The sequence below is a fragment of the Acomys minous genome (assembly GCF_964271855.1).
Source record: "Acomys minous genome assembly, chromosome: 14".
In the NCBI taxonomy this organism is placed as follows: Eukaryota; Metazoa; Chordata; class Mammalia; order Rodentia; family Muridae; genus Acomys; species Acomys minous.
In genome coordinates, this window is record NC_140496.1 from 110,441,765 (window position 1) to 110,467,596 (window position 25,832).

At 43.8% G+C, this 25,832-nt stretch overlaps 1 protein-coding gene and 1 long non-coding RNA gene across 2 annotated transcripts in view; both read left to right on the top strand.

The window, feature by feature from the left end:
* NEGR1 (neuronal growth regulator 1) overlaps positions 1-25,832 on the top strand; it is a 727,046-nt gene that overhangs the window by 408,490 nt on the left and 292,724 nt on the right. The window lies entirely within an intron of this gene.
* LOC311582857 lies at positions 3,145-16,661 on the top strand. Its single transcript, XR_014774282.1, has 4 exons — positions 3,145-3,308; positions 14,104-14,377; positions 15,091-15,261; positions 16,527-16,661. It is a non-coding gene; the product is annotated as an uncharacterized lncRNA (long non-coding RNA).

The following is a 25,832-nucleotide window of genomic DNA, read 5'->3' on the forward strand; positions in this document are numbered from 1 at the left end:
GAAGAAGAAGAAGAAGAAGAAGAAGAAGAAGAAGAAGAAGAAGAAGAAGAAGAAGAAGAAGAAGAAGAAGAAGAAGAAATAACAAATCTGTCTGTTGAAGTAAAAAATTATTTCAAAACTTCCTGAGAAGATACAGGCTTGTGATACAAGCAGGATTTAAAAGCTAGACTTTAACAGAGAAAAAATGCTGGGTTTTTTTTTCTTTTTAAAATTCAGGAAGGTAAATAGCATCTATGCACTGAAGAGAAGTCTGACCTGGACTCAGGACTGTAGAGGCTTCCAGTTCAACACATGGAACTAGGTTTCCCACTACAAAAGTGCCAATGGATACAGAGAGCCATGGCGTGGCATGTGGCTCACATGAGGCTTATGGAAGGATGCGGTGTGTCAGTACTAGGTGTAGAACAGAGCTCCATAAACTTTTCAGCTATCAACTCTTCTCTGACCCAGACATTTTTCTTCAACTCAGCTAGATGAATATATAACATAGATATAAAAATCAAATATTGACGAACAATAAACTATGAATACATTTACCTTGAAACAATTCTTTGTTGGATGAATAAGTTTACCATATATTAAAGATGGAAGGGCGTTTGGGTTCTTAAGGTGGACATGCCTACTTACTTTATGTAGTGAATTAATTTCTGGCTGAATTTTGACGCTGAAGGATGCAGAACATCTTCAATGTATTATAGAGTTGATTGATGTTTCAATTTTCTAATTGTTATGCTGAGAATGCCACTTTATGTAAATATGGGGCACAAATGGCACACATGTGTTTAGTGCCATTTTATAAGTAGCTGGAAATTATTTCTCAACCTGATGCCCAAATTCACTTAATAATTTTATCTGAGAACCAAGTCAACCATCCAAACAGCAATTTTTAAAATTTAGATTCTATCACAATTCAATACACAGATGCAGTGATTCAATACTTCTGTGCTGAGGAGTAATGGCAGTGGGGAAACAGCCAACACCCTGGTTTTCAGAGCTAGACCACATGTTTGCACAAAATGGAAACACTCCTTGTGTGTGATAAACATTCTGTAGTCTTGAACCTGCTATAGGTGTTGCAGGCAGTGTTCACTGGAGTGCCTGTGGTGACCACAAGCTTAGCGCAAACTATGCATGCTGTGCTCACGACTCAGGCCATAGAGACATGTCACAGTGTAACACCACCTTGATGTTTGAGCTTGGAGTGAGTTGAATAGAGAAATTTCCATCTATTGCTTTATTGCTACTTATTATTGGTACAGATGCCTTCAATAAATACAATGAGATTTTTTTTTTTAGATCTTAATTAGTACATTTTGTTCATCTAGATTTATCACATTGCGAGGAATCGCAAGGCATGTTGATCTTTATAGTCTGGTGCCTAGCACACAGCCTGGCAAACAGATGATGTGAGGGAAACCGTTTTATGAATGAATGAGCGATGGAAGCCATTTAGCTTATGTTATTTTTGCCACGTGGGTGGCCCTTAAATCACTCTGTGAAAAGTGAGATAAATGAGGAAGCCGGATGGGTTTCCATGGCGGTAAATTCCTAGAGATGAGACTAAGGCCCCGTTATATCTGTTTACTTAACTGCCTTGTGTCGTGATGACAGGAGAAGCTTGATGATACAGGTTAATCAGAACCTTCTAGAGACACAACTTTCTATCCAGGCCCATGGGCTCCCACAACATCGATAAACTGAAGACAGACTGGAGAGGGGAGGCGTAGCTATTTTTCTTCTCTTTGTTTCTATCGCTCATCTTGTCGGTGCCCCGCCGCTGCAGCCTCGCACGCGTGGAGATGTGTGTTTCATAAGCAATAGGTGCGGATCGTTAAAGGACGCTCTTCAATCACTGTTAAAGATTTCAGTGTGGAAATGGAGAAAACCAAACATGCACTCTTGTTAGGTTTACAAGCCGGTGACAAGTTGGCATGTACAGGAAGCCGGCGACAGCCAGACAGGTGCTGCTACTGTCGTTTTTATTTGCTTTGGGCTAATTTGCTGAGCATTGATTTAAAAGCTCTAGACATTTTGCCCTAAGAGGGGAAAACTACATATTCTCTCCTGGGCATCCGCTACTCTGAATAAATCTCTCCCTCTCTCTCTCTCTCTCTCTCTCTCTCTCTCTCTCTCTCTCTCTCTCTCTCTGTGTGTGTGTGTGTTTGTGTGTGTGTGTGTGTGTGTGTGTTCATTGTTATCTTGTTCTTTGAAATAACTACATGCAGTAAGGAGAGAAAGCCATTACACTAAAGACCCCATTCATTTTCATTTTAGAAGTTGAGGGTTGGTGCTCCCTGGGATTGCAGTAGACAGAGCACGCTCTTGTTTCCTCCAAAGTCATGTGACCACATGGAAGGATGAGAAAGGCTCTCTGCAGCATTCACCTACAGTAGTGAGTACTGAGAGTGGCTCGCTTTCCTCTCTCCTTGGGCTTCGCTTTTTTCCATATACAAATTTTTTTTTAAATTGCCTCACACAATGATTCTAGGAATACATAATTCACCCTACTAGTGGAGCGGTGTGCATGCTGTCTCCACTGTAACCAGCTGTTGAGAGGAAATAGAAAGCCTGCTCTGCCCGTGGCACACTCTTTAACAGCCTGGAAACACCTTCGTAAATGGTGAGGAACTTATTTAAGGGGTTAGCAAGTGTCATGACGTTTGAAGAGTCATGGCACCACATGCCGGTCTGTCTGTCTCTGGGTGACTCTTGAATCCTCCGTTTCAGAGGCTCTCAGAATGACTTCCTCTGTATTTCCAGGTGCAGGTGCATAGCTGGGGTCCGGGTAATAGGTTAGGGACAAAGCCTCTTTTTTACAATCACCTTACTCAAGTCATGCTCTGTTTGGAATAAATCATGGCGTCTCTGAGATGCTCAAGGGGTGATACTCGGTGACGTGTGCATGACATGATGCAGTACGAAGTGTTTTCAGGAGGAGCAGGGCAAGCTGGGAGCTGACCACAGTGGGGCTTCTGTTTGTAAAAACAGGAAGATGCTGTGCAGACGTCTTCACGCTACATCACGGAAGAGGGACTCTCGAAATAAAATTCAACTCACACAAAGCTTAGAATTTAGATTTTTTAGAAAATATTCTAAGAATATCAGTGTCACTATAGTCAGAATTAAGTCAACGACTGACTGAAGAAACATGTGCAGCCGAGAGCCCAATCTCGCCACAATAAGGAAGCTTTCCTTGTTGTGACCTGGTGTGTCACAGCACTCGGCATAGTTACTCACGTCCCTCTCATTGCTGTCATTGTGACCTATGGCGTGACCGTGGTGGAAAGTCTGTGGTAAATGAAACACAGGTAATTGGCACAACTTCCTGTGGGAGAGGGCAACAAACTGAAATCCTTATTTCATAATGAGTTTATTTTCTATCATTTTATTTGAATAGTGGGAGTTGAGATATTAGCAAAAAATAGTTCTTCGCTCATCTCTTTGTCATTAGCCAGTGAATTTGTTTGCCTTTCCAATGTCTGCTACTTAGAACACACAGGAAATGTCTCCATTTAAATAACCAAGTGAATACACATTCCAAAGCATGAGAAATGGAAAGTCGTGTTTGCAAACCTGGATAAGCACCAGTGAAATCTCTGGCTATATACACTACACAGCTATCTCTGAGAATTCGCTGTGTATTATCATGCTGGAAAGTGACGCTTTAAGAGAGGGCAAAGCCATCTCTGCAATTCACATATGAATGTGAATTTTTTGGCATCTGTGTGTGTCGAAGGCACACACTCTGTAAGCGAGGTCAGACACTGGGCCCCTGCCAGCATCTCCTGGAATGTGCCTGACATCTGTTTGTACTAATTAATTTACTTTGCAACATTCCCAGTGGTTGGAGTATTGGCAACAGGACTTTTGATTATGGTCTGTCACCAGGCTTATAGCAGATCTATAAGCTAATGCAGCCTAAGGTAAGTGCCATATTCCTAGTGATGAATGCCAAACATGTCAAAGAAAAATAACAGTTCACATAAATAGAAAAAAAATTGACAAAAATGATAGAGTTGATTACTGGACTCCTAATTCCTCTCCCTTGTAGCATCAACTACCAAAATTAAGACTGATGGTGTGTTATTTCTTTTTAATCTACTCATATTTAAAATATATAAAAATTAACAAATACAACACACTTAATAATTACCATATAAATGCTATGAATGCTAATATGCAGATTGTTACTTTTGAACAGGAAAAAAAAAAAACCAAATGCATTAACAGTGCATTGGACACAGGTGTATTACCCATTATGTGATAGAAACTGTAGAGTGTGCAGGAGGCAACCAGCAACCAAGATGCTGAGAGTCATGATTCAAGAAACTCATTTTGAGGAGAGCAAAAGAAAAAGTAAAAAACAGTTAAGTAATAATGATGATACATTAGGCGTTGATGAGTTCTAAGAAAGAACCTTTATCATGGACCAGAGAAAGTTCAAATGCACATATGCAGTGATTAGGGAAATAGTTTTGAGGAAGTGACATTTGAATAAAGACTTTCAAAGACTAGAGGACAAATGATAAGTGTCTCTTTAAGAAGAGTCCAAGCTATAGAAATTTAACAAGCCCTGGAGAAGCAAAGGACCCATACGGGCTAGTGAGAAACATGGAGGAACATTATGAGTGGTGACAGCAGTGGGAGGAAGAAGCCACGGTTCACCATGAGAAGGGATGCTTTCTTCTCTCCAACTACAGTGATACATGATTTTACGTGGGCTGTGAAAACAGGCGTTTGTTTCTTGCTGCAGTTCTGGAGGAGGGTAGTAGAGATGGATCTTAGTACATCTCTCCTCAGGTCTCTCACGCCACCCTGTTGTTATTTAGTTCTTGTTCAGAACTTTGAGAAGCTCTGGCAACCCTCCTCATCTCTTAAGATCCCCACTCATGTTCTATTTAGAATCTCTGCCTTGTAACTTCATCTTTGATTGTCTCCTTTAATCTTTAATGTGGAAGACTGTATTGTGGATGAAAGCCTCCATACACTGACTCAGGAGTTAGTGCAGTTGAGTCTATAATCTCTTTCCCGCTGGCCCTCATACACCGCCAAATTCATGTGCTCACATTGAAAAGGCATCCGTCCCATTTCAACACCACCAACTCCTTCCAGCTAGCATCCATTCTGAACTCAGCATCTCATTTATGTGAAACCTACATTTGAGGTGGCAATACTCCAGTTACAACCTATCTGATGGTACCATTTAATCTGTGCAACAGGTGAAGTGTTTGAAAATGCAATAGTGTCCAGATTGCATGTCTGAAAACTTGGTCTCCTGCCCTAAGCAAGCAGCTCCAGGTGCCAAGGTGACGTCATGTTCCTGCAGCAGCATTTCACTGTCCCCCCCCCCATTATCTCAGCCCCATGCTCTTTCAGCCACGTTGTCCAATGTTCCTACAGGTGGCCCAAGTGTCCATCCTAATGCTGAGCAGTCACCTGTTCTCAGCACGTTGAGCAGCTCCTCTCTGGCTTTTCTCCTGCCCACATGAGCTGCTTGCTCTATAGAGCAGTCTCTTAGCTGTTTGTGTATTGTATTCTTTGACATCTTCTATTGATTGACTAACTTGGGAAACTCAGTATTTTTTTATTCTGAAGAGGAAAGATACCAGTACAACAGCAGAGAGTTTCTACTGACAGATCCTAGTGGCCTGGAATAAACAAAGAAAGACTTGTTTATATTTCACATCTGGTGTTCAGTAAAAACGATAAGAAAAAATAGAAAATTTCTAAGTTTATGACAAATCTAAGAGTGGAATATGATGAGGAGTGTGACTTGGAGTGAAATATAAACAACTCAATAGATTAATATATAGGTCATTCAGAACTATTCTGAATTTTAAAAAATATTAGAAACCAGAAAAGATTGGTGACTCCCTATGCAAGAGTGTTTACGTTCTGCCCCCACAGTCATCATTTTTTATAAGTCTTTTTTAATTAATTTATTCTTGTTACATCTCAGTGGTTATCCCATCCCTTGTATCCTCCCATTCCTCCCTCCCTCCCATTTCCCCCTTACTCCCCTCCCCTGTGACTGTGACTGAGGGGACTTCCTCCCCCTCTATATGATCCTTCCTTCCTCTGAGTGTCACCAGGTCTCCGCATCCAGGGGACGTGGTCAAATATGGGGCACTAGGGTTCGTGTGAAAGTCAGTCCCCACTCTCCACTCAACTGTGGAGAATGTCCTGTCCATTGCCTAGATCTGAGTAAGGGTTCAAAGTTTACTGCACATATTGTCCTTGGCTGGTGCCATAGTTGGAGTAGGACCCCTGGACCCAGATCGGCCCATCATGATGTTCTGCTTGTAGGTTTCTAGGATGCTCTGGATCCTTCTATTTCAGGGGACATGCCCCTTGGGCTAGTGTCCAGATATAAGTGAGTATATACCATTTGAGTCTTTCTGCTTCTGAGTTAATTCACTCATTATGATCATTTCTAGTTCAATCCATTTGTCCACAAATTTCGGGAATTCCTTAGATAAAATTATTGAGAGGCTTTTATATCTTAAGAGAATTCATTTTGAAATCTTCTCTCATTCATAAAATTGTCTAGCATTTGTTTGTAATAGCAGGGAAGTCTGCCCACAACAGTCTGTCATATGTCCACACTGTTTGGCCATTTAGATTCTGATATCATGGTATCTTCACACTTCACACACTTCATAGTTGGAGATTGACATTCCAGTTGGGCCAGGTCACTGGACAGCTCCACAGATGCTTAGAATTTGTGCAGGTATCAGTTTGCGCAAAGTATGCAATCTCTGCCGTGCAGCCATCTGTCACCAGGACAGGCTGCACAGGTGACACTGACTTTGCAAGGTTCCAACAGGATTGCTGAGTCTCTCTGTGGTGATTGCAGTGTGGCCTCATCACACTCCCAGCCTGCCAGGAGGATGAAAATGCACTGAGTGCTTCATAATACCCAATGACATCAAGGGACCAGGCCACCATGGTTTACGGGTTCCCCTCCTGCACTTTTGTTCACAATTTAGAGTGTAGACATTGTAGTCATGGGCATGTTGACTATGATGGGGGATGCTGCCATGTCGGCACCAGCACTTTCCACAGAGTAATGACCTCATCTGATCGCCGAGGTCTGCATGGGAGAGTCTCTGATGTCATACAGTGACTCAGGCTCTGCCTGCTTCTTTCAGAAGTTCTTCCCGTCATGAGGTGATATACTTGCTCTAAGTGAGGCTTTCTGTGTGGGCACATAGTGGAGAGCTCTGAGTGTGTGCCCACACGACTTCCTCTGTCTGCAGCAGGCATCTGCATTAGCAGGTTTAAAGACCTCGTGGGTGATTTCATCCACACTGAGTCCTGCTGCTGTAGCCATGCGCCTTGCTGTTGGGCCTCAGCAAGGACTTAACCTGGGAGGCTGCTACATTGCAGTTGCTGCCCTATCAAGGATGACTAAGCTGAGCCTCTGTTGAGGGACAAAGCTGCGTGTCAACAGAACTGAGAAGGGAAGTCCAAGTGTGGCATCTGGGTCTTCAGTCTCATTAACAGATTTCAGTTATGTGGAGATTAGTATTGCTTTCAACTGTGTGCAATTTTTTTCTGTTGTCCTAAGCTCAATAGGATCTAATTTCTAGGTTTTAGCAATATTATAGATCTCAAGTTTTTAAAATTATTTGAATGCTCTAACAGCAAAGATCTTCTTACCAGTGTTTCAGGTGATTTTTCCATTCAAGTTTTCTTACTGTTGCATCTCCTACTCACACTGTTCATCGTTGACTGGGTCTTTCTTTTGCCAGTTGACTTTGATGATAGCGTTGTGTAACTTTAATTTTTTATCAGTTTATATTCATGTGAACACCCTCCACAAATCTGTGGCTTCACCAATATGTTCGTTTGCTCTCTCAAGCACGTCTGTGTTTATGTTTAACACAGGCCCATGCTTTGTTCAGAACATCACTTGTCTTCTGTGCCATGAAACTGCTTCTTGAAGCGGTTTCACTTACAAGTTTACACATGCTGAGATGTGTGGGTCTCTCTGTCTGGAGTTTTCTTCTATATGTAGTTCTATATTAGAATTCTCTTTTATACTCTTCCATAAGGATAGCCTACTGTTTAGGGTGTTGACCAAATCCTTTGTCCTTATTTTCTCATATTCCACCATTGCATTCAGCTTGGGGATATGTATATTCTGTGAGCACTGGGTGATGTTTTTGTGTGGACCTGTTTCATATTAGCCTGAGGGATATTGTTTTAATTGAATATCGTGGTGTGTGTGTGTGTGTGTGTGTGTGTGTGTGTGTGTGTGTGTGTGTGTATCTGTCTGTCTGTCTGAGTGGTAGTGTGTGCACACACATACAGAGGCCATGGAAGAGATAATTGATCTCCTATAGTTGTATTTACAGCAGCTGTGAGCTGCACAGTGTGGGTGCTGCACACTGAATTCAGGTCTTCTGCAAGAGCAGTGTGGGTTCTCAACAGCTGAGCCATCTCTCCAGCCGCAGACCTCAGGGGTTTGCATTAGTCTTCAGAATATCTTAGAATAAATTCTTCTCTGTACTTTTTCTTCTTCAGGGCAGTTTCAACTTCTCTTTATCCTTTTTTCCACTATTAATTATTCTTATTTAATCGTGTTAATAAATTAATTTTTATCATAATTACATCAAATGCATAGATTTATTTTATGAGTAATTAGGATGTTAATCTGAATGAATTCTCTTGATGTCAGTTATCCCCTGAGTGGCTGGGATGCTCTACTTCCAACTCTTAACTTCTTGACTTGCTTTTTTTATGTATACATTTATTATTAAACATATATACAACAATCTACATATAGCAAGAAAAACCACAAAACAATCAGGAATTATACAAATGTTACATTCGTAGTGTTCTGGCTATTTGTGTTTGGCAGCCTTGAAGAAAACATCTTTCCTATCTTGGTGCATCTAAAATTCTGAATTTAAATCAATATCTATCATATCTCATCTCTATCAACTTAAAACATCTATCTAGACCTAAAAACATTTTAGGCCCTAAACAACTAAGTTTAAACGTAAAACTAAACTATCTGGTCTTCAACCCCATTAGAGATGTGGGAAGGAATAAACATGATTACCTGAGTGTACCAGGAGTGCAGGATAGCAGCTTCCCAAATGAGAAGATGACAGATACAGTTTGATACCTGAACACTTACCCAAAACTCTCTATAATATTGAAGCATCATCTTCAGCTTTCTGGCCCAACATATCTGACAGATATATTTGTGAGGCAAGAATTATTGAGGACTTGCTTACCCTGTCTTGGCAGAGTTTGGCTGTTGACTCTGCCTGCATGCAAGCTTACATTTTTTAGGCAGAATTCTATCTGTGGCTGAAGTGAGAATATTTTGCCTAGTAGCTTGTTTGCCACATTTGAAACCATCTCCATAAGGAGGTTCTTTGAGGCTCATCATCTTCTTTGAGTTAGGCTGGGTGTTGCCAAGAGTTAACCTATCTTATTGCCAAAGAATCTTTAAACTAATAAAAAAAAACTTTAAATGCCATATTCTGTAGGTCTCTGAGGTTTTTGAAGACCTTATCTAACTATCCTACGTTACCTTTCCATCGAGTCAGATCTATCTGTTAAACTTAGGATGTATATTCCTGTGATAAGAATAGACTAGGAATTGGCATGACCACAATTTGATAAACTAACAATTAACTTGCAGTACCCAATTATCCTAAACATCCTGACTTGCTTCTGAGTCTCCACGAAGTAGTTAGAAACCTGAGAGCAACATAAATGAGAATTTCCTGTGTGCAGGCTTGCCTTGCTTTCTAATAAAGCCTGGCCCACCTCCACAGTCCCAGGCAGAAGGCACTGTGTGATGTGCCTTTTTATTGTGTGATATATATATATATATATATATATATATATCACACAATAAAAACTTTCTGCCACCAATCTTCAGTTTCATTACACATGGCAATATTTGCCCATGCATCCTCTCTGTACATTGACATGATCATATGTGTAGGGTTCCCCTGTGATCAACTTGTACAGAGTATAAAACTAATAGTGTGCTAGCTTCTGTCCTTGCTCCTGCATCCTGACTTCTTTGTGGGTGGGTTATATGGACTAGAAACCAGCCCTATAAATATTTCAAGCACACATTTCTCAAATCAAAGGCTGCTTGCTACAGGCAGCGTGCCTGCAGAACAGGCTCTATTCTTTCTACCTGGGCTTCCTGCTTTCTTCAGTGTGTGGTTTCTGGGCAAACATGCAAACATCCGTAGGGATTAGCAGGGGGGAATCACACAGCACTTCTGCTCATATCCCCTTGGTTGAAACTGGGGCTTGAGAAACTACCAAATCTAGTTGTCTGGTTGTGCAGCAAAGAGGGGAAATGAGTTTGAACAGTTAGCATCTCTGCTTCTTCCCTGATGGGAACAGAATCTTATTTCTAAATCTACCACAGATGTTCCTGCTTCTCCCCACAACCTGTTTAATCCTCTTTAAAGTAAAATACCAGTCAGTCACATGCAATCAAGTTTCTTCCCAAAGGTCCTGCTGAACTGTAAGTGCCCCCAGCCTAATGGACATGGCTGATAGACCCCTCGAGCTGTGGTCCTGCCAACTCCCTGTGCAAAGCGCTCCTTGTCAGACATAACGGGGCCGGTCCCGTTAGCTGGGGACCCACTGTCTTCTGCTTACTGTTTTCTTCAGTACAGTAAGCAACTGACTGAAAGCAGCTGTGGCCAGTGCTGGTTCTGCAAGGTGCTTGTAAGGCAGACTGTCATCTCCCTCTAGAGACTCAAAACCGAATCAGAGACAAGAGAGGAGGCAAGGAGAAAGGAAGGCAGAAGGTGTGTGGGCTTGGTATCTCAGGAGGCAGGACGGGAAGGCCTTCTGTGCTGCTCATCAGCTGAGGGACCCCTCTCCATATTTACAGACACATCAATCTGGATGCACACACTGTGAGCTGTTCAGTGCATCCGAACTTGCTTAGGTATAAACACAGGGCAACAGAATTCGTGTCACAGATGAACGACAAGTACAGCAGCCAGTGGGGATTTCAAATAGCAGAAAATAATCTGCTGTGAGCATATCAATCACATGTTATCTGTGGGCCTGTGAGATGGCGTAGAAGGCAAAAGTGCTTGTGGGTAACCTGCCAACCTTGTTCCATCCCGGGCTCCATGCAGTTAAAGAAGAGCCAACTCCTGCAAGTCACACAGACACACACAAGTAATTAATTAGTTGATTGATTAATGCAGTTTTAAGATGTTACTTCCGTCCTAAGAATCCAGCATGAAGTTCTGTGGGCCAGTTGAGAAGCTCTCACAGATTGCAAATCTCCATTTACAGTGTTTGCGTCTGTTCTCGTCTGTTTTCGTCCAGCTTACCTCCAGGTCCACTGAATGCTGTTTGTTGTTTCCATCCCGTCTCCAGGATGTTGCCATCCTTATTTCCTTGTTTCCAGCCAGGTTCCTTCATGGCTAAGCTGCCTTGTGTACTAACGGGGCCCCATATGTGCAAGTATAATCCCAGAGAGTGATTGCATAATTCCTACATTTTCACATGTACTCCATCGTCAAAGCTGGGCCTGGTTTTATTCCTTTCCCATCATCCACCACACCTGCCCTTCTTATCCATAAAGCCTCGCTGCCCCTGCCTTATTCTCTGTCTCTGACACCTTCCTATCTCCTTAGGCTTACACGTTTCATTTTACAATTTTTGCCATCCTCATCCCCCTAGCTAAGCCCATGGCTGTTTGAAGGCAACATGGTGTATAAGTGTCTCTTAAAAAGTAGAAGGATCTGCAGGTGGCAGGAGCTCCACAGGAAGACCAACAGAGCCAACTGACCAGTGCCCTAAGGGGCCTGTGCAGACTGACTCCAAGCAAGGACCATGCATAGACAGGACCTAGGCCCCTACACAGATGGGGAGCTTGGGCTTCGTGTGGGTCCCCTAGTAAGGGGAATGGGGCCTGTCTCTGACATGGACTCTGTTGCCTGCTCTTTGATCTCTTTCCTGTAGTGGGACTGCCTTGCCAGGCCACAGGGGAAGAAGATGTGCTCAGTCCTGATAAAACTTGATATGCTGGGGTGGATTGATGATGAGGGGGTCCCCCTTTTCTCATAACTTGGGGAGGAAGTTGGGAGAAGAGGGGAAAAGGGTGAGGCTGGGAGGAGAGGAGGGAGGAGGCAGCGATCAGGATGTAAGGTGAATAAACTCATGCATGCATGTGAATGAATGAATGAATGAATGAATGAGGGTTCCTTTAATAGCCTCAGTTCCACACAAGTAGGAAGGAAGCGCTATAGACTATTCTAGTTACAGAACATTTGTGTCCCTATTGCACAAACACCCTACACTGTAGGTGCACCCCATGCATTTGGGTCCCTATTGCACAGACACCCTACACTGTAGGTACACCCCATGCATTTGGGTCCCTATTGCACAAACACCCTACACTGTAGGTACACCCCATGCATTTGGGTCCCTATTGCACAAACACACTTCACTGTAGGTGCACCCCATGCATTTGGGTCCCTATTGCACAAACACCCTACACTGTAGGTGCATCCCATGCATTGGGGTCCCTATTGCACAAACACCCTACACTGGAGGTGCACCCCATGCATTTGGGTCCCTATTGCACAAACACCCTACACTGGAGGTGCACCCCATGCATTTGAATAGGTAAATGTCTTTAGGTTGTTGATCAATATTTAATAAGCAGTTCTACAAGCTCCATGATGTGTAGCATATGGTGATTTCCACACAGAGTCCACAGCCATTGCCAGTGGCTTGAGTAACATTAAACACATAAAACTCAGAGGAGGGAAGTAGTAGAGCAGTCCCTCCCACGTGTTTACCACACATGTAGAGGACACTGAGAGAACAGATGAAGCAAAGGCTAACACAGTGTTCAGGGGTCATCCATGTTGAGGATGTTCTAAAACTTCTTTTAACCTTTTCTAAGTCTCTCTGTCTCTCTGTCTCTCTTTCTTCCTCCCCCCCTCTCTCCTCTCTCTCTCCCTCCCTCTCTTCCTCCCTCCCTTCCTCTCCCTCTTTCTCTCCCTCCCTCCCTCCCTCTTCCCTCCCCATCTCTCTCTGTGCTCTTTCTTGCTGCTTCTCACTATCTTATTGCTCTGTCTGTGTCTTTCCATCTTGTTTATCTTCTTGTGTCCTTTTCCTGTTCACCCACCACTCTGCCACCCTCTATGACTTGTGTCTCTGTCTCTCATCCCTTACCTCTCTCATGTCACACTCTCGGTCACTCCGTTACCCTGGCCCTGTAATGTGCTTGTGACTTTTTCTTTCCAGTTTCCTTCCTCACTTCCACATCCAGAGAGTGAAGCAGGAGAGTAGGAAAGCGTGACGCTCACTGTGGGCACATGTAGCGTGACGCTCACTGTGGGCATATGTAGCGTGATGCTCACTGTGGGCACATGTAGCGTGATGCTCACTGTGGGTACATGTAGTGTGACGATCACTGTGATCACATGTAGCGTGATGCTCACTGTGGGCACATGTAGCATGATGCTCACTGTGGGCACATGTAGCCTGACGCTCACTGTGGGCACATGTGGCATGACAATCACTGTGGGCACATGTAGCAGTCCCTCCTCTACCTGCATATAATCTTCCTTCATGTCTAAAACTCCTTGGATCGCAGGGAGTTTACATCATCCTTAAGCAGTCTCTTTCCAGAATGTCCACTACGTCTACCAGGTCAGCCCAGAGCAAGCCCACGCGTGAACCATGGCTTTATTTCCCTGTGTCCATCTGCTCTCTGCAGACAGCAGAAAGGGAAAAAGACTGTTCTTTCTTGAAGGGGTGTAATTCTTTAGTGGTGTGATATGAAAAGAAACACAGTTCAGTTGTGACAGGCCATAATGATCTGTTAGGATAACTGAGTTGCCAGATGTTTCCCATGACCACCTGCATCCAGGTGTCTACGCTTGATGTGCACTTCTCTAGTTAGATGGTTTCAGTACCTCATTCCAAAACCGGCCCCATCTGTCTCCACCATCGCTGCAGGTCTGTCTGTACACGGTCAGGGTGGATTTTCATTAGGAGGGGCGTAGCTCACATGCCTTTCCCCCACGAAGCTTTATATAATTATATTTAATCTATTTCTGTGTTTGTTTCCTCCCACAGTATGTATCCTGCCAGAAAATAGCAACTCAGTGTTATTAAATTTGAAATCACTAACATCTAGCACAGTCCCCAGTGCATACCAAGGGATAAATGAAAATTTTCAGCACAAGTGAATGTGAGATAGTCAGAGGGCCCTTTGAGGTCACACTTCCTGTGATTAAAGCACCTACTATACTATTCTTCAGTTATCAGACAGCTGCACAAACACCAACTCCAATATAATAGATGCTCTGCTGTGTTACTAACACACACTTGTGTGTTCCCAGAACTACAGGTATGTTAAACATGTATTTATGTGTTCAGATTGCATAATTGATTATATAGGCATAAGTATGTAGCCTTTAATTGATAATTTAATTAATTAATTATATGGGCATAAGCTGAGTCACGGAATTTCAATATTCTGGGCAGATCGTTGACTGCATTGGGTCCTGACTTAAAGTGATTGCAATAAGGCATCTTACAACCAATGAAAATGCTGCTGGGAGAGCTCTGAGACACATGACAGTCTGTCACACTGTCCCGCACAAGAAAATCAAGGAGTCAAAGACACAAAATTACCAGTCCCAGAAATTTTCATTTGTATGAAGTGTCTTTAAATGTGAATCCCAGAAGCTAGCCCCAGTATAAAAACTTCTATCAGAAGACTGACTTTTCACCAATGAATAATTTAAAATGTAACTTTTTTTCATGTGAACTGTCTTATATCTTGGCAGAGGCATAGTATTTCAATAATTTATACAATTTTGAACATAATAGAGTTAATGCCAAAAAGCAATTTCTTTGATATTGAATTATAAGAGAATGCACTTAGGCTACTGTGGCTAATGACCTAGGGGCCAGGAGCATGGAAAATTACCTTTTAACCCTGTTTCATAGAGAATCTGTGCATGTAGCCATCAGCGCTGCTGTCTCCTGACATACAGTTGCTTGATAACAGATGGTTGTAACATAAGAAAAAATGCAACTCATTATGTTTATGAACAGGAGATAAGAAAGAAGATCATTAAAATGATACATGAGAAATTGTTTGTGGAAACAGCAGATGAACTGGAATCATGGTTCCATCACTTGTGTTTCTGAATAAAGTCCATCCTTATAACATGTCCTTAGGTGACACTCCTGTCACTCCTGAGGTTTAATCACACGCCCTGACAGGTGAGCCAGACACTGGTGAGTGGTGTGATAATGTCCTGCTCATGGAAGAAGCCAAGCGACGTGATGTAGAAATGGGTCCTCAGGCCTTCCTGGGTAAAGCTGTTGAAGGTCCCCGTGAGTTTACGTGAGATAGGAAGACATTGGTTTCCCAGGTGCGTCTAGACTATACAGGACTCACAGCATGTGATGAGTACTTTCCACACATAAACCTACAGGCACTGTTTATTCTCAGAGACTGGGAAGTTCTGTGTTGTGGAATCTTCTAGGGTGTGAAGACTCGGAGACTTCTGGAAGATCAAGGTGCTTCTAGTACCCTTGATAGTGCAGTTGGAGTTGATGGCAGGCTAACCCTGCAGGTACCTGGTGAGGTCTCTGTGGCAGGGTGTTCTGGGATCACTCTATGCTGTGGTAGAGCACTCCAATCAAAGCACCTTAGGAGGGAGGGAACGGTTTATGTGGCTGACACTTCCGTGTCATAACCTATCACCTAGAGAGTCAGGCAGGAGCTTAAAGGAAAGTGGAACTCATGGAGAAAGATCGTTTCTCAGACTTACTAACAGTCTCAGTGTTTCGTATGTAGTCCAGGACTAGCACGCTAAGGATGCACACAGCGGCCTAGGACCCACCCACTTAGATAACAGACATGCCTGCAAGCCAATCTGATGGAGGAAATTTATTGATTGATTAATTATAATTTATTCACGTTACAGTCCGATTGTTAGCCCCTGCTTTTAATCTTCCAGTTCCCACCCTCCCTCCCTCTTCTGCCCTGTTCCCTTCCCCAGACCTCTGATGGGAGCGGGACGGAGGGGGCCTCTTCTCCTACCGTCTGATCACAGTCCATCAGGTCTCATCAGGGAAGCCTGCATACCCTTCCTTTGAGTGTCTGCAAGGCTGCCCTGCCAAGAGGTAGTGATCAAATCTCAGGCACCGGAGCTCGTGTCAGAGGTAGCGCCCTCTCTCCCCACTCCTGACACACGTGGAGAACGAGCATCCATCAGCTACATCTGAACAGGGGTCAAGGTTCTCTGCATGCGTTGTCCTTGGTTGGTGCATTCGTTTGTGCAGGTCCCCTGGCTCCAGATCCCCCAGCCTTGGTGGTCTCCCTGTGGGGCTCCTGAACCCTCTGGGTCCTTCCACCCACCCACACAAACATCCTTTCATACAACTCTCACCACTCTGCCCAAGGTCCGCCTGCCAGTCCCTTTGTCTGTCCTGAAACCCCTGCTGGGTGGAAATTCATAACTTAGGTCCTCTCTGCCCAGGTGATGGAAGTCAAGTCAGGTTGACAATAAAAAAAACAGCCAGGATGAAGCTTTTCATCTTCAGGATGACATCATCAATGATGGCTTCTTCAGGATGACATCATCAGCGACAGCTTCTGTGGAGCAGCTTTCTTCTCTGGGGACCTACAGCTTAGCCTGCAGATGAGCTCTGACCAACTGTGCATCCATTCCACTGTCAATATTTTCATTCTTAATATAAGTCATCAGTTTTGGCCACACTGCCTTTGAGCCTCTGTTGCTGGAGTCTGTCCTCTGTTAACCTGTGAGTTCAAGCAGTATGCCTTCTGACTTCTACTGTTATCCTGAAAACCATACCAAACATGAGTGCAATGACTGAGGACAGTTTTTCCTGTTAGTAAGACCATACGCTCAGCTACTTGGACCCATTACCTACAGTCTCACCAGGATGAGTTGGCCAATTAGGAGCTCAGGAGGTTGTGAGACGTCTCGGGCTATATTCCTCTCGTCTAAGAAGCTCACCGTGTGGCTTTCATGTATGGCATCTCCGTGTGCTGCCTCTAGCAGGGTGGCTCCAGGGTGGTCGCACTAACTGCACGGTATCCAAAGCCTCAAGAGGAGTGCTCTTGGAGAACAGGCCAGGACGTAAGTGCCATTACTGTATGGCCCAGCTTGGAGCTCACCAGCCAATAGCAAACCAAATCCAAAGCAAGCAGTGTGGGGAGCGGTCCAGTCTGTCCTGAGGGGAGGGTGGGTCCATGCCTGTGAGTAGAAGGAGTGGGAGCAGCGACATAGGCACACTAGCCACCCGCCCTTCACTTTTGCTCTAGGCATCCTCTGTCAGGCAAATTGCCAATAAGAAAGGCGGAAAAGCCGAGGCAAACATTTTCAGTTCTCACACAACCTCACTCCAGCTTACTTTCAAAACTAAACAGTCTGAGTAGACATTATTTTCATCCAAAACTTCATCCTGTGGACCATATGGAAATGTTGAGATCTGTGTAAAAATGCATGCCTAAAAGTGCCTAAGTACAATACATTAAGCCACTCATAATGACTCCCCTTAATGGTGGTGTGATGTTCAGCCACAGGACAGCACAACAGTCCTTTATTTTAACCACCGAAGTGCATTCCAGGTGTTATAATCTATGATATTTTCCTTCTTATTCTTCACATGTGTTTTCATCCATTAATTTCAGCAAATGGGTATCATCTTTGTAATTAGGATAATAAATATTATTTACAAAGAACAAAGGGATGGGTGTACTTCAAAGAAGACATTACTTTTCTAATGGCGCTGAAATGACACATTTACTTTGCAAGCACAGGCACACCACAGCAGCTTTTAGACATAAAATGTGAAAAGAAAAAAAAAAAGAATAAAAAATAAAACAGTTGCAGAGCCCTGGGCTGTGAGAAGACCAGTCAACCCAATGACCTAGACTTCATGACTCCGAGGCAGGCTGCACCTCAGCCCTCCACAGCTCAGGGTACACTGGGACCCTTACGAAGACGCACAGAACAAGCTTTCTGCTGTGTGAAATGTTTGCAAAGCAGGCGTGTGGGCTCTAGTTTAACACAGATGTGCTGTTTTCCCTGGTTTAGGAAGATGATTCACTCTAAGCATCAGGGATAAGGGGTGAGAAAAGTCTCGGATGTTCCAGAGGGCGCTCAGTGGCTCTGCTCCAAAGCAGGCCAGCAGGTTTATGGGAAAAAGGAGTGTATCTGAAAGCAGGGACCTTCATCCCTTCATCTAAATTCCTGGAAAGGGAAACATCGCAGCAATCGGGTCAGCTTTTTAAAAGTTCTTAAAATACACCGCTAAATGGTTTCCAGGAAACTACTCATTATCAATTCTTAATAAAAAAAAAATTGCCATCTCAGCGGGGTTGGAGGCATGGAATTTGTTCCTTGGCAATTCAGCCCCAGGGGTAGCCCACACCCACAGGCTCTTCCCTGAGCCTTTGCTGCCAGCTCTACCCAGGGTGCCCTGGCCTTGCTGCTGCTGCTGCTGCTGCTGCTAATGCTAATGCTCCTGCTGCTGCTGCTGCTAATGCTAATGCTAATGCTCCTGCTGCTGCTGCCGCTCTTGCCTCTGTTGCCACCACCACTGCTGTTCCTCTCTGGCATTTATCCCTGAACATTCAAGATGCTAAAGCTGAAGCCAGCCTGAGGTGCGTCAGCGATCTGAACTCCAGTGTGCAAACATTCCCTGCAGGAGCCAGCAGCCATGGACCCTAAAGCCCAAATGAAACAAAAATAACAAAAATCCCATTCCTGCCCACATGGGGAAACTCTTGTGCAACAGTATTGCCTTTTACTTCTTCCGGTGTTCTAAGCATGCAAGAAATCTGCCTTCCAGCAAAATAGAACCGTTAGTTAACCACCACCAATCTTCTCTAAGGACAGAGGACTATTTAAATTCTTCAATCATATTTAATTTTTTTGTGTGTATACTCAGCCTTCTCCTAAGCCTGTTTGTTTCCATTTGTCACTAAAAAGCTGTCACATGAGAACATTTTCCATCAGCAAATATGTCTTAAAGGTTAAAGATTCCTTGTGTTCCTATCCCAGAGATTCACAGCCCCCATGTTAAACTGTCAGGAGATGATGACAAGAAAACAAGAAAAGAGAGAGGGAGTGAAGCCTGTGTTGTGTTCACCCACCACTGCATGCTCTGCGGGGCCCACCGCTCCCCGGTCCTCACTCACCTGCTACAATGCTGAACATCTTTCTGCTTTAGAGAGTTGGTTACTGAGCTTCTCCAGAGAAAATAACCTAGTGGAGAGAGGTGCCCAGTGACCTCATGGAGGCTTCCTACCTCAAGCACCTTCCTGATCTTAAAAATAAGTGCAAGCACCCAAGCACCTGCTGCTCTAGTTATAAACAAGGGAACTGGTAAGAGTCCTGTTTTAAGGCGAGCTCAGCGCTCACGGTCTCAGCCTCACCCGCTACCCACTGTTCTGTGAACTCTCTGCTTGTCCCTCCTCCCACTCAGGATTGGGAAATGCTCATTACATTGTTTCTCTTTATTACCTGGATACAAGAAATTATTGTTTAATCATCTTATCCTACTTACGTCTCATCTGTTTAAAAAAAAAATGTGATCAAGTATCAGTACCCTTGCCTATTCTCGCCTTCTGAAAAAACATTTGTAATGTTTCACTCCCAAAACATTTTGAAGACTCTCCTTTGTAAGTGTTGTGACTATGTATTATAATTACTAATATTGTGAATTTCTAACTTGACTGCGGTGGGTCTTTGGAGACTACCTTTCTGATGAAGCAGATACTTGGGAAATATCCACTGAGTGGATGGGTGGCCAGCTGGGAGCTAACTGGTGAGTGCTACTGTGCCCTGTTTAGTAGCTAGCATCTTGAAAAAACACAGTAGGCTGGGAAATAATTGGGATTAGCTTTTAAGTGAGGGAAAACACTAAAGTTTTCAATGATACTCAAAGTTAGAGCTGGAAGAGGAAGATGTGTTTCTCTCAAACATGTTCTTTACCTCCTAAGTTGTTCTGGCATATTCCATCAGTAGGCAGTTCATGAATCTGGCAAGCTCGCATCTATAACTTATTCTCTGGAGTGTTTTTTTTTTTTATTCTTTTCACTATCTTTGAGTGATGGGATGAGGAAAGAAGCCACACACATCTTTGAAATGCCATAAACTATAAAGTCAGTTACAGTCTGTCAGCTGAGAGAGCTGTGTCGCTGGTGAGATCTGGGCCATGAAACCATCAAGCACCCACAAGCACGTTTAGAAAAGAAAGTCATAAAGCAATTCTTCCTCCCAGTTTTAGAACAGCACCTTCTCAGGAGGTTTGCAGTGAGGCAGAGATGGGCTTCTGCCTTCCGGGCCAAGTTGGAAAGGGAGGTGCCAACCCTGGGGAAGGAGGGGTGTTCTTTTCGTACTGCCAGCCATTGCTGGAGACAGAAGTGAAAACAAAAACCCAGTTCTCCCGAGATGAATGGCTCTTCCTAGCTTTTTGACTCAAGTGGTTTGGGAAAGCTACAGAAACACAGTTTACTTGAACTAACATCCTTTACACTGTACTGGGTGGAAAAAAACCAAAGGTAACGTGTGCTCATGTATGGGAAGACGCATGGCTGCGTGCCTGTGTGTGCTGATACACATCGTTGTGCACATGTGGGGATACGAGTGGATGTCAGAGCCTGCCTTCACTCACCATTGTTTCGTGACTTTAGCTGGCTGGTTTTTTTTTTTTGTTTGTTTGTTTGTTTGTTTGTTTTTTGAGACAGGTCTCTGACTTGGACTTCACTGGACATGCTGATTCAGTAGGCTTGCTGGAGAGAAAGGCCCCAGGATCCTCCTCCTAGCTCTGCCCCAGCTCTGAGAATCCAAGCACATGCTACTGTGCCCTCCTCATATCAGCGCTGGGATCCAAACTCACGCCTGCTGCTCACACAGCAAACACCTCCCCCAGGCAGCCATCTCCCGGGCCCAAAGCCAATCTTTTAAGTCTACCTCTGCAAAGCTTTGGAATCAAACAAACAGAAACTTGTGGCCAGCACATGTAGTGCTACCTAGAATACAGCATCCCATTGAGCTAAGCTGAATGTGTGAGGTCAGTGTCCAGCTACAGCTCCTGGCTTGAGTGACAGAGACATCATGACAGGCATTGAGCAGGAGACACCGTGTGATGTCTCAGGTCACCCACAGGATGAGGAATGATAATGGCATCTTCAGTGTGTGCTAAGAATTATATCGAGTCCTTCCAATGGCAGATAGAGGGTTCATGGAGAATGTTCCCAGAAAAGCTGACGGTATGTTAGCTGACGATGCCCGTGAACAATGCACAGATATTCATCTCATAGATGCCGGGGGATTTTCCTTCCTGGATCAGATAAATCAAATGAAGAGAGTTTTACTCCAGGTCTCAACCTATGCTCTACAAAAGGATGACAAATGAAAAATAATAAAACAAAATAAATGAGTACCATTGACACCAACAGAGAGCAAAGAGTCAGGGAGGCTCAGAAAGCTAAAGTACCTGGCACATATGGTAGAAAGGGCGTCTTCTTCATAAGGGACATCCTCTCAGAGGGCAAGGGGACAGCCAGTCCAAGGGCTGTCTTTTGTAGTGGGACCTCATCACACTTATGACCACATGATTCCTGAAGTGCGGTCAGCTTCGGGGTTATGTCGTCGCTGTGCAGCTCTGGGAAGGTGGAACTGTGTAGACAGGAGCATACATTCAGCAAAGTTGACTATGTCAGTGACTCAAGAAGTCCTCTCAGGAATTCATGCCATCGTTCGGGCGGCAAGTTTTGAGGGTATAAGACATAGAGCTGGGGAGAATGACGTCAACTGCGGTGTAAAGAGACTGAATCACTTTTAATTGTGTGCTTTATTTGTTCCGGTGAACAAGTTAGAAGGAGCATAGGGACCTGGACACAGGATTTTGGAAAAGAGCCTTTGCTCCCAGGGACCCAGCAGATGAAGTATGTTTGTGTGTGAGACACTGCCCCTGGTTTTGCAAGGTGGTCACAGCAGGAGCAGTTTTATTCTGGGGTATGGTGGTTACTGTAAACGCTGGGCAATGCCTCTGCATAACCTGCTGCTATTAGGATTAGGATGCCATCATCCTTTAATGAAGGTTGTGGAAAGCTGTGACCTTGTGGACCCTCACAGCCTGTGTTTGATAGGGCATTGACTTTGGCCCTAGATATTCAGCATATGGGCCAGACCCCAAATGTCCCCATGACATGCCAACAGTCAAAATCTCCCTCTCATGTTCTCAGTGAGAGGTTTCAGTATCATGTGTAGCTCAGCTTTACATGCCATGCAACCTTGCATCAGGGAAAACATTTAATTTGTTCCTTCTAGAAAGCGTCTGTATAGGCTTGTAAAGTCACCCACAAAGCCTCTGCTAATGCACAGATGAGTCCCCTCATGGCTTTCTCAAATCACCAGTGATCTGTTTCTATAATACATGATGAATTTGTGGAATAATTTCACTTTAAATCTATGAGGGTTGACTATTACAAAAACAAGAAACATTTATTAATATATCAGCACACATGAGATAGTGGTGACAAAATAATACTGACCAAGTGAAAGCCCTGTGTCTAATTAAGAGGACCCACACTGATGTTTATGTACGCACCCTAATTAAACTCAAGTAAGCACAAAAAGGTCCCTGAGGTAGGAGGGCACTCTTTGGGAAGGAGCTCAGGAGTGTGCGTGGGCTTAAGAAGTAAAATGAGGATGAAGGCTATTGGCATGTATTTTTATCTAATTTGGGGGATCTTGTGCCTCCACTTCCCTTCCTCACTCCAATCCCTTACAACACCAGGTAGGATAGAAAGGTTAGTGGGGAGGGGGAGCATTGTTCTCTTTTGACTACTTCCTGCTTGTTAGGGTCGGCGGGCTCCTTGGGGGCAAGTCTCATAATACTGCAACAACAGCCACCAGGAGCAGATGGGGGAGCAGCACCAGCTTCTCCTTCTTCTGCAGAGTGTCTCCCCAGTCCCTCTTTGGGCTCTGGCATTTATACCCTCTCAGAGTCCCCAGAATTAAACTATCCACAGCTGGCAAAGATCATGCCTCTCTCAGAGCTCACAGAAGTCAAATAGTCCATTTCTGTGGACAGTCTAAAACAGCCCCATATCCCATACCTGGTATTAAAACAAAAACATGTTTGCATGATGTAACTGAGTTTTTAAGGAAACAAAAACTGCCACTATAGAATGCCATGCCTTTTGTACATTGTCACACAAAAAGGGTCCTGCATCAAACCCCAAAGAGAAAGAAAATACAATAAAGTGCAAAATACGTTAAAAACATCCATCTATTCACAAATTAATACAAACAGTAAGACAGTGCCCAGGAGTCTCTGTGGGAAGAATGTGATGACCTTCCAGTTTGGAAATGCATGCTGGGCATCTCTTCAATGCCGAGTGCCCTGCTAAGGGCACTGACAGATGGCTCAAATGGCAGCAGGTCAGACTGACTCATTCTTGGTGACATGAGGAAGTAAATTACCTTCAGAGAATTTAAATCTAGACATGCGTCCAACCATGACTCATCTCCTGTCTGAGGGCCAATGCATGGCTGGAGAAGGCGTGGGCAAAAGCAACTGAGTTTCAGGACCACAAACAACATAGGGACAAACATGAATTAGATTAATTTAAATGGGTGTGAGTTTAAAAGAATAATTAACCTAGGGCCTGAGACATGTATAAAGACATTTGCATCACCCTGATGCTTGAGTTCAGTCACACATGGAGGGAGAAGAGATGGACTTTCACAAGCCGCCTTCTGATCTCCACATTTCTCTGTGATGATTAGGTACCCAGCTCACACTCCTTGTTCACTGTGCTTCTGTGGTTCACATTTAGAAGAACAAATTGCGGCTTCTTTCATGTGCTCCAGATCATAAACACACAAACAATGACATAGCAATCCATGATACTTCTTAAAACCTATAGTTATTTATCGAATTAAAAATCATAAATTGACTAAGTGCGTCTTTAAGAAAGTACTTCTGATTTGGTCACTTCTCCTTGGCAGGGAGGCTCTCCTGATAAGATCTGATAGGCTGTGGTGAGATGGTGGGGAGGAGGACCACCCTGCCAGAGGACTAGGGGATGGAAATAGGGCAGAAGAGGGAGGGAGGGTGGGAATAGGAAGATACAAGCAAGGGGATAACAATCAGGATTTATAATAAATAAAAAATTTTTTGATTAAAAACAGAAAGCACTGTGGGAGTTTACAGTAAACAGGATGGGAACATTCACTGTAAAATTCCAACAGAATTAATAATAATATTTTAAAATAAATAAGAATAAAAAAATATTAAATAAAATTCTATCAGAAAGTAACACATATACAGACTGTTAAGTAGTTCTCTCTCTCTTACTCTCTCTCTTTCTCTCTCTCTCTCTCTCTCTCTCTCTCTCTCTCTCTTTCTCTCCCTCCCTCCCTCCCTCCCTCCCTCTCTCCCTCCCACCCTCATACTCAAGATTTCTGGAGGATTCTGATCCCAAGGTTGGGCCTCAAAGGAGTCTTATAATATCCTGCCCTGTTCCAGTCATGGGTGGAGCCTGTACTCAGTACCCAGTTTGCTTTTCTCTTGGAGCTGACCAAGATAAATTTCATCTATTTGAGCCCCTCTTAGCTGTCTGGTTGGGGTTAGATGTTTCCCTTGTTCACAGGCTGTGATGAGCTGGTTATGCAACTCAGTTTGTAAAACCAGCATCAAGCAAAGATGCTGCGGAAGGGCATCTGGGAAGCATTTCTCTTGTTTCCTGTCCACTGTCTCCTTTAAATGTCCTTTAGCTTCCTGCATTTTCTATAGGTCTAGAATCATTCTTTTCATGGTCTTTAGTAGAAACTGGAAGACCGGGAAGCAGAATGTGTGTCATTTTGAATATTCAGCAAGGCTCACTTTTTTCACCTCCACAAGCAACAACTCAGAAGGATGTCACCTGTGTTTCCACAGGGCACTGATGTATCCTGGGAAAGAACTCAGCCAGCTAATTTTTTTTCTTATTAGTAGCCCCTTCTAGATGTTTCTTCTCTGTGGCACATTCAGGGAGCTGACCGCCATCCCTGAAATGGCAGGTGACACCTTGACGTTCTTGCTTCCTCTCACCACTGACATCTAGCTGTGACAATGTCAAGTCAAACGTGGATGGATGGCTAAGCAACTGGTTGCTTCCCATTTAACACAAATGCTTAGTGTGAACGCAGTGTGATGCTAAGCACTGGAGGAGCAGGCGAGCATAGGCTCAGATGCGGCTGACCAAAGGGGCCGCCATCGAGATCAAGAGTGTGTGATTTTTAAAGGATGGCAGTATATCTAACAAAGATACATACCCATGCCGAACTTGGAGTCATCTGATATAGTCGACTTTGTAAAAGAAATTGCCCATACTTGACTCAAACTCTGTGCAAATACTATCTAACATTTTTCACAGTGGACCTGGCATTTTATGCCTATACATAGGCATGTGTACAAGTACCCCCTCTCTCTCTTTCTCTCTCTCTCTCTCTCTCTCTCTCTCTCTCTCTCTCTCTTTCTCTCTCTCTCTCTCTCTCTCTCTCTCTCTCTCTCTCTCTGCATATTCACATAGTGTATACATGCTTTCTATGTGTGTGCTTGTTTATGTATGTACATATGTTTATATGTATTCTTTTGCACACGTCTGTGTGAGTGTGTGTGTAAAGAAGGCCAGCCAGTCATGTCATGTGCTTTTCTCTTTCTTCATCTTATTTGTGACTCAGGGTCTCTCACAGTAACAGTAGGTCACTATTATCTGCACAGGGCAGCAAACCCCAGGGGTCCTCTTCCCTCCTGGC